This window comes from Phyllostomus discolor, chromosome 10 (genome assembly GCF_004126475.2).
Source record: "Phyllostomus discolor isolate MPI-MPIP mPhyDis1 chromosome 10, mPhyDis1.pri.v3, whole genome shotgun sequence".
NCBI classification, from domain to species: domain Eukaryota; kingdom Metazoa; phylum Chordata; class Mammalia; order Chiroptera; family Phyllostomidae; genus Phyllostomus; species Phyllostomus discolor.
The window spans coordinates 16,725,784-16,732,664 of NC_040912.2; the positions used below are offsets into that span (position 1 = coordinate 16,725,784).

The 6,881-nt window shown below is 41.8% G+C and overlaps 1 long non-coding RNA gene across 1 annotated transcript; it reads left to right on the forward strand.

Annotated features, from left to right (window-relative positions):
• The first annotated feature begins 14 nt into the window (after positions 1 to 14).
• LOC118497049 lies at positions 15 to 5,386 on the forward strand. The gene is made up of 2 exons (XR_004899599.1): positions 15 to 821; positions 4,751 to 5,386. It is a non-coding gene; the product is annotated as an uncharacterized LOC118497049 (long non-coding RNA).
• Positions 5,387 to 6,881: the final 1,495 nt, after the last annotated feature.

The following is a 6,881-nucleotide window of genomic DNA, read 5'->3' on the forward strand; positions in this document are numbered from 1 at the left end:
CTGCCCGGGCCCCAGGGTGAGGGGTTGGGGCGGGGGGACTCCCAATGTGCGGATAGTTAGGCGCACTTAGGGCCACGAGTTGCTAGGAAACGGCCCCACGCTATGGAGCGCCTCGCCTCGGCAGCCGCAGCAACAGCAAAAGCTCGGAGTAGCGTGGGCGGGACATTGATGAGGCATGAAGTCACTGCGGCCCACACTCGTTCTTTGTTTTGCTCACTCCAGCTCCTTTTCTCCCCGTTGGCTCCGATGGTTGCCATTCCCGTAGTTCACAAGATCTCCTGATGCGTACCCGCGCAACAGGAATGGCACTCTCTGTTCCCTTTCCCTCTCCTGCCCGAATTCCTGAACCCCAGCGCTCGCCTAGCGGGTGTAGAGACTCGCTCAGCACGAGTGGTAGCTGCGCGCAAACCCCAGCCTCTCACCGGGCTCCACGCAGTCCTTTGTTTGGAGATACTCACTGCTCGGCAGCTGCCGTACGCAAAGTGGAGTCCCAGAGCCTCTCCCCACCTCCAACACCCGCTGTCCCTCGGGTGCGCACTGCCCACTTTGCTTGCAGAGTTAGGAGCTCACCCTTTGCCCCACCCCAAGACTCCCCAGCACTTGGAGAGTTGGGCCAGTCCACAGGGGCTGTACTCGGAACTGCAGGCCGATATTTCTCTCGGCTCCTCCACTCGGAGGGAACATCGACCTTGGGCTGGACAGCCCTGCTCTTTGCAGGGTTATCGGAGTGGGTTTTTTGACCTTAGTCGTCACCTTCCCAATAAACGGAACAAAGAAGTTACAGAGGGCGGCGAAACGGAAGAGAGAAGCTAGGAAAGGAGGTGAGAGAGCATTTCTGCCTGCCTGCAAGTCAGAAATTTAGGTGCAAGCAGGGAGCGGGTGTTTTGCTGGGCAACTGTCAGGGAAGCCGCGCGCCTGCTTGGGTCGCGTCACCACCAGGCTAAGCCGAGGGAAAAAAACCCAGCCGCCCGGATTGAAAACAAGGCGCTGTTTTCAATCTGAAACACAGAGTGATGCTTCTCTTTTTCCTCCAGGGGCAGGAGCGGTTCACCCTGGTATAATCCGACCTCTCGTTTTCCACTAGCAGCCTTCTCTTACAGGCATCAGATTCGTCCAGCCAGGTGAAGGTGAAATATGCGGGAGTTTCCCTCCTTACTTGCTTGATAGTTTCCATCGCCGTATTTGGAGTAAAAAAAAAAAAAAAGCAAGTAGGAGGCTTTCTCTCTCTCTCTCTTTTTTCTTTCTGTTTTCTAATTGTTAACGAGTGGAAAGTACCTGATTAATAAACCACAACATTGAAAACTCCCCCTTTTCAGGTGTGGACTGCACACTGAAGCCCACAGAATTAGCTAAGCAAACCAGGAACCCACTTGGAAAATTACAAGTGCCTTGGATCTACAAAGCAGGTTTTTTGTTTTTTCGGTTTTTATTTTTCTTGAAACCAACTGAATGATCCAAACCTGAAAAACCAGTACTTACAAGCACAGTTCCACTACAGGCAATGTCCTGTAAATATGTAGCATGAAATCCTGCTCAGCTTCATTACTTATTTTCTTTCCTTGGTTCCAAGTTTGAACTAGAGTTTTGCTTTTCATGACCTTAAAGGAAAGGCCTGTAAAGTGGCTGGATGGGAATGGGGCCTTGAAATTGGAACACAAAATGAGCATATTCAGACTCTAATGAGTACTCTCCAGGGGTGTAGCATGTGTACATGTATTTCGCAGAGATTATTTCACAGCCCAAAGGAATGCAGCCACCCTTGAGGCAGTGCAGCGCTATAAGGAAAAAAAGTCAACCTGTAATACCTATAAGGGTGTGTGTAAATGCACTTATTGGAAAGAAAGACATCCGCATCCTGTTTTGAGAAACGCAGGCAAATATATTTCAGGATGCCACTTTTATGGAGTTGTCGAAGAATAAACACAGTGCCATTCATCACCACTCTCCAGTTACAAAGAGGTTACAATTCTGGTTATCAAAATAAAATAAAACAGAATATCCTAGCTGTGAGACTGTGATCCTTGTAAGTTATTTACGAACAAGTTATCTGTACACTTTGGCCTATAAAGATAAAGGTGAATTTTCTTGAACCCTGCAAATCATCGGTAGGGTTTTCTTACGGTAAATATAATCAGTAGCCTAAGAACAAAACAGTTTCCTTATTTCCAATAAGTGTCATTGATCACCACATGACACTCATTCCTTTTCCCATAAGAAAATGTACAGCTTATTGTGAAGAAATGTGGCATGATCTTCCTCATTTACCTGAAGAATTTGTAAATTATTTTTTTACTTGAAGAATTCTAACAGAGAAAAAAATGTTGCAGATTAATTCCTGTCTTTATCATGTTCTGTTTTACTCTGAAATTTCTGACAGCTAATTTTTCATCATTTGTGGTAATAAGAGCAAGTGAAATTCACAGGTAGTGTGAAAATAACATTTCAGCTATTCATTCTAGCCTTACTATCGTCAGATTCTTTTAGTTGGTAGAAAGTCATAAAATTAGATGAATTACGTTTTTTTCCTGGTTCTTTACCCTTGTTTCCTCACTAACTCAGTTCATGGTGAGAAACGAGTAAGCTATAAATGGAGTGCAGGAATGCTCCTGTTAGTGTGTATTCAGCCTTTTCACAGGATTTTGTCTAAATCGTTGACCTCATAGTTACAGCTAAAACCATATTTACATTTTATATAACAGATGATTCTCAAATTATGATAGGGTTACTTCCTGATAAAACCATCATAAGTTGAAAATACCATGTCAAAAATACATTCCATACACCTAACCTACTGAACATCATAGCTTAGCCTAGCCTATTTTAAGCATGCTCAGAACACTTACAATAGCATATAGTTGAGCAAAATCACCTAACACAATGAATGCACTGAGGAGGACCAGCTGTTTGCCCTTGTGATGGCATGGCTGATCCCAGGCTATGGCTGGCTGCCGCTGCCCAGCGTCATGAGAGCATATATACCCACACATCCCTAGCCAAGGAAAGATCAAAATTAGAAAGTCCAAGCATGGTTTCTACTGGATTCACACTGCTTTCACACCATTGTAAAGTTAAAAAATTGTAAGTCACACCATCGTAAGTTGGGACCGCCTGTATCAGAAGTTGGTATTACAGGTAGTATCTAATAGGTTATTTAATAGGCTTTAAGCAGATGTTCACAAGTTGTCTATGAGCTTGCTTCATCAACAGCTCTTAAGAGATGATCGAGCCCAGCCAGTGGGATGTATTACTTTGACTATGACTTCAAGCTTCTTCCAATAATGAAGCACATAAGCAAGCCACTGAAAGTTACTTTTCACTGAAATATTACATAAGTTAGTGTTGCTCATACTGTGGACTGACCCTGTCTCCAGTATAATCACCTGCAGAGTGATCCCTTCGGTGTATTCCAAGAGATTCTGAATTCGTAGAGCTGGTGTGGTACCAAGCAATAAGCATTATTATGAGTTTCTCAGATGGTTCGTTATGCGCTGAGGTTTAATAACCCCTACCATAATGGATTAATACAGAGAGGTTCCTCAAAGGCCTCAGGTGTGATTATTGACAAACCCCAGTATCAGATGCAAAGTCAGAGAAAAAGGAAATGCTTGAGTCAGTGTTTCTTCCCAGGTGATCCTGTGGATGATTAACTCTATGAGATGTTATTGCTTTAAGCCACAAGACTTCCATAACTAACTGTGGGAAGTACTGGGTTAAAGTTAAATTAAATTCTTTACTGGCGGATTTTCCAGAAACTTGAGTAGGCCAAATCACACTAGATTCTCCCAAGAAGAACCCTTTATTCGGGGAACATTTTACAGGCTAATTTTCCAGAAAGCACACTGATGAGACTTAATCCTACTTTACAAGTGTGGAAACTGAGAACCAGATTGTCCAGGAGACTGACCTCACTTGGAGAGAATCACTGAGTGGGCAAGAATCAAAGCTCTGATTCTTCTCTGCCACCTCATATCAATGATGACTTTGAGTTTCAAGTAACAGCCAGACTGTGGCTGCCATGTAAACAGAGAAAGAAGGAAAGAAAGAACAAGAAATTACTGGAAGGAAATTGGGAGCTTACCGAATCAGCAGGGGGCTGAGAGACCAGGATCGGATGGGGCAGAAATCAAGGGAGGAGGTATAAGCAGTGTTAGTAAGTAGCCAGGTAACAAGGATGCTTTCTAATCACCCCTTTATTTCTGGACAATTTGTTCAAGATTCAGAATCTTGGTTGGGAATGTCTAATTTTCAGAACTTTTGTCACATATCAGTCCCCCTGGCTGGAGGTGACTGGGTAGGGAGGTGGAGGGTAGGGAGGAGGGTCTCTTGCCTTTGGCTTTCTCAGTGGAAAATCTAATAGTTTCCCAACAAGACGGAGGGAGCTCTGAAAAGTGACAAATGTTCATTACTCACGTATCCTGATTTCCACATGCTACAGCTTCTCATTACAGTTGGATTTTGGGCAATGATGCAACTTTAATTAGCTACCCTGCCTACTAACCAATACTTTGGTTGGCAGTATTAATTTTCTTCACGGATACTTTTGAATGAAACATTTTACTTGTGTATAGTTTCATCCTAGCTTTGTGTTAACCCTCCATAGCATGCAGCAAACTAATGCTTATTTAGCCTTTAACTCATCATCAGAATGGTTATAGAGATGTGGTGTTAGAATTACCTTTTTAGGTTTGTGAAATTCTTTGCTGACCAAGTCTACAGCAGATGCTTTGCTGACCTTCCTGTGTCCTTCCAGGCACCCTGTTTCACTCCCTCCAGCCAGGCATTCTGGGGAATGAAACTTCTCAACTAAGGACTGACCTGATGGAAAGCGATGGATAAAGACCCTGCCTAGCTCTTGCTCCTTGTATGGAACCCCTTTGGGCCTTGTGTCCTTCGCTAGGGCTTCTCAAACTATTGTTAGACCAGTTTTTTATTTCAATCCATCATGGATTGGTACTTTAAAACTGAGTTATTAAGAAAAATAGTGTCATAAAAGTGCTGAATTTTTATAAAAGTTTCTCAATACTTACTTTAACTTTTTACACCTTCTTTATACTGAACCAGTCTCAAACAGTTCAAGGACAGGTGCTAACGCACACCACACTCTGAGCAATACTGAGCACTTCTGCCTCAGGTTCCCTAAAGGAGTAAGTACAGTTGCCCACAGTGGTAACTGTATTCAAACACATCCTCCCCTGGCCGCCTTCCCCTCCCTCATTTCCCAACTGCTTCCTGGTATTTCCTTGTCCCAGTGTCCTCTTCTGGAGGAACCTAAACTAAAACAAGTAATGATGAGCCCCGAAAGTACTCTCTTGGTGTCCTCCATGTGTGAATTCAAATTTTATTCTTGTCTAGATATAAGGCAACCCTCAGAATAAAAAAGCACTAAGACTTTGGAGTCTCAAAAATGCTAAGTTTGAATCATCTACTTAGCAGCTGTAGAACCAGGGGCAAGTTATCTAACTTTCCCGCACCTCACTTTATTTATTTATGTAATGCTGAAATTAAGATAACTGCTGAAATGGCAAATTCAACACCAAGACGGCACTGCACGTCTATTAGAATGGCTGAACTCCAAAGCACTGACAACACCAAGTGCTGGTGGGGGCATGTAACAACAGGAACTTTCATTTGCTGCTGGTGGGAATGCAAAATTTTATAGCCACTTTGGAAGGCTTTGATGGTTTCTTATAAAACTGAACATTCTTAGTATATTGTCCCGCAATTGCTATCCTTGGTATTTACCCAAAGGAGTTGAAAACTTATATTCACAAAAAACCTGCACATTGTCAAAACTTTGAAGCAAGCAAGATGCCATTTCATAGGTGAATGGATAAATAAACTTTGGGAAACTAAAATGCATATTGCTAAGAAAAAGAACCCTATGTGAAAAGGCTACACACTCTATAATTCCAATTACATGACATTCTGGTGTCAAAAGTATATAGACATTAAAAAATAATGGTTGCTAGGGTAAAGGGAGAGGGAAGGATAAATCAACGGGGCACAGGGGATTTTTAGGGCAGTGAAACTACTCTATAAAACTACAGTGGTAGATAACATGTCACTGTACATTTGTCAAACCCACAGAATGTATAACATCAGAGTGAACTCTAATGTAAACTATGGCTTTTGAGTGATAATGATGTGTCACTGTAGGTTCATTCATTGTTACAAGTGGACTGTTTGCATGCGATGTTGACAGTGGGGGACCCTTTGTGTGTGTGGGGGGGAGTAGGAGGCATATGGGAATTCTCTGTACTTTCCATGCAATTTTGCTGTGAACCTAAAACTGCTCTAAAAAATAGGGTCTATAAAACACACACACACAGCTACCAAAGAAAATTATTGTGAGAATCAAAGTAGAGGTCATGAATGAAACATTTTAGAATTCACCATATACTATCCCAAGGGTTTTTGCAATGCTAATTTAGATTATTTAAATTTCACAATATAAACACCATTGAAAATGCATAAATGCTCATTTCAAGATTTCCATATTGTCATAAAAATAACATCAAATATCTTTGCCTTACTTTATACATAACTTTCCTTTTCTGGTAACTATACAATTCTTTACCCACATTAATAGATATAGTGAGCATGTCTTTATATAGAAGCCTGTAAGCTAGCATTTTTTATGACAGTCTAGTTTTATATATCTGTAATCAAACAAAATTGTTCCAGTCCTTTCAGCCTGAAGTCATCCTTGTACAGTTTGATATGAAACCAAATGAAAGCTTCACTAATTTGTACATGACAGGGACAATATACTTCATACTGCCTTTCATTTATAATTTAACATGTTTAAACTTACATGTACTCAGGAGAGTAAGTATGTAGTACATTTTAAATGTTATCGTTTTATTGCCCAGTACTCTAAA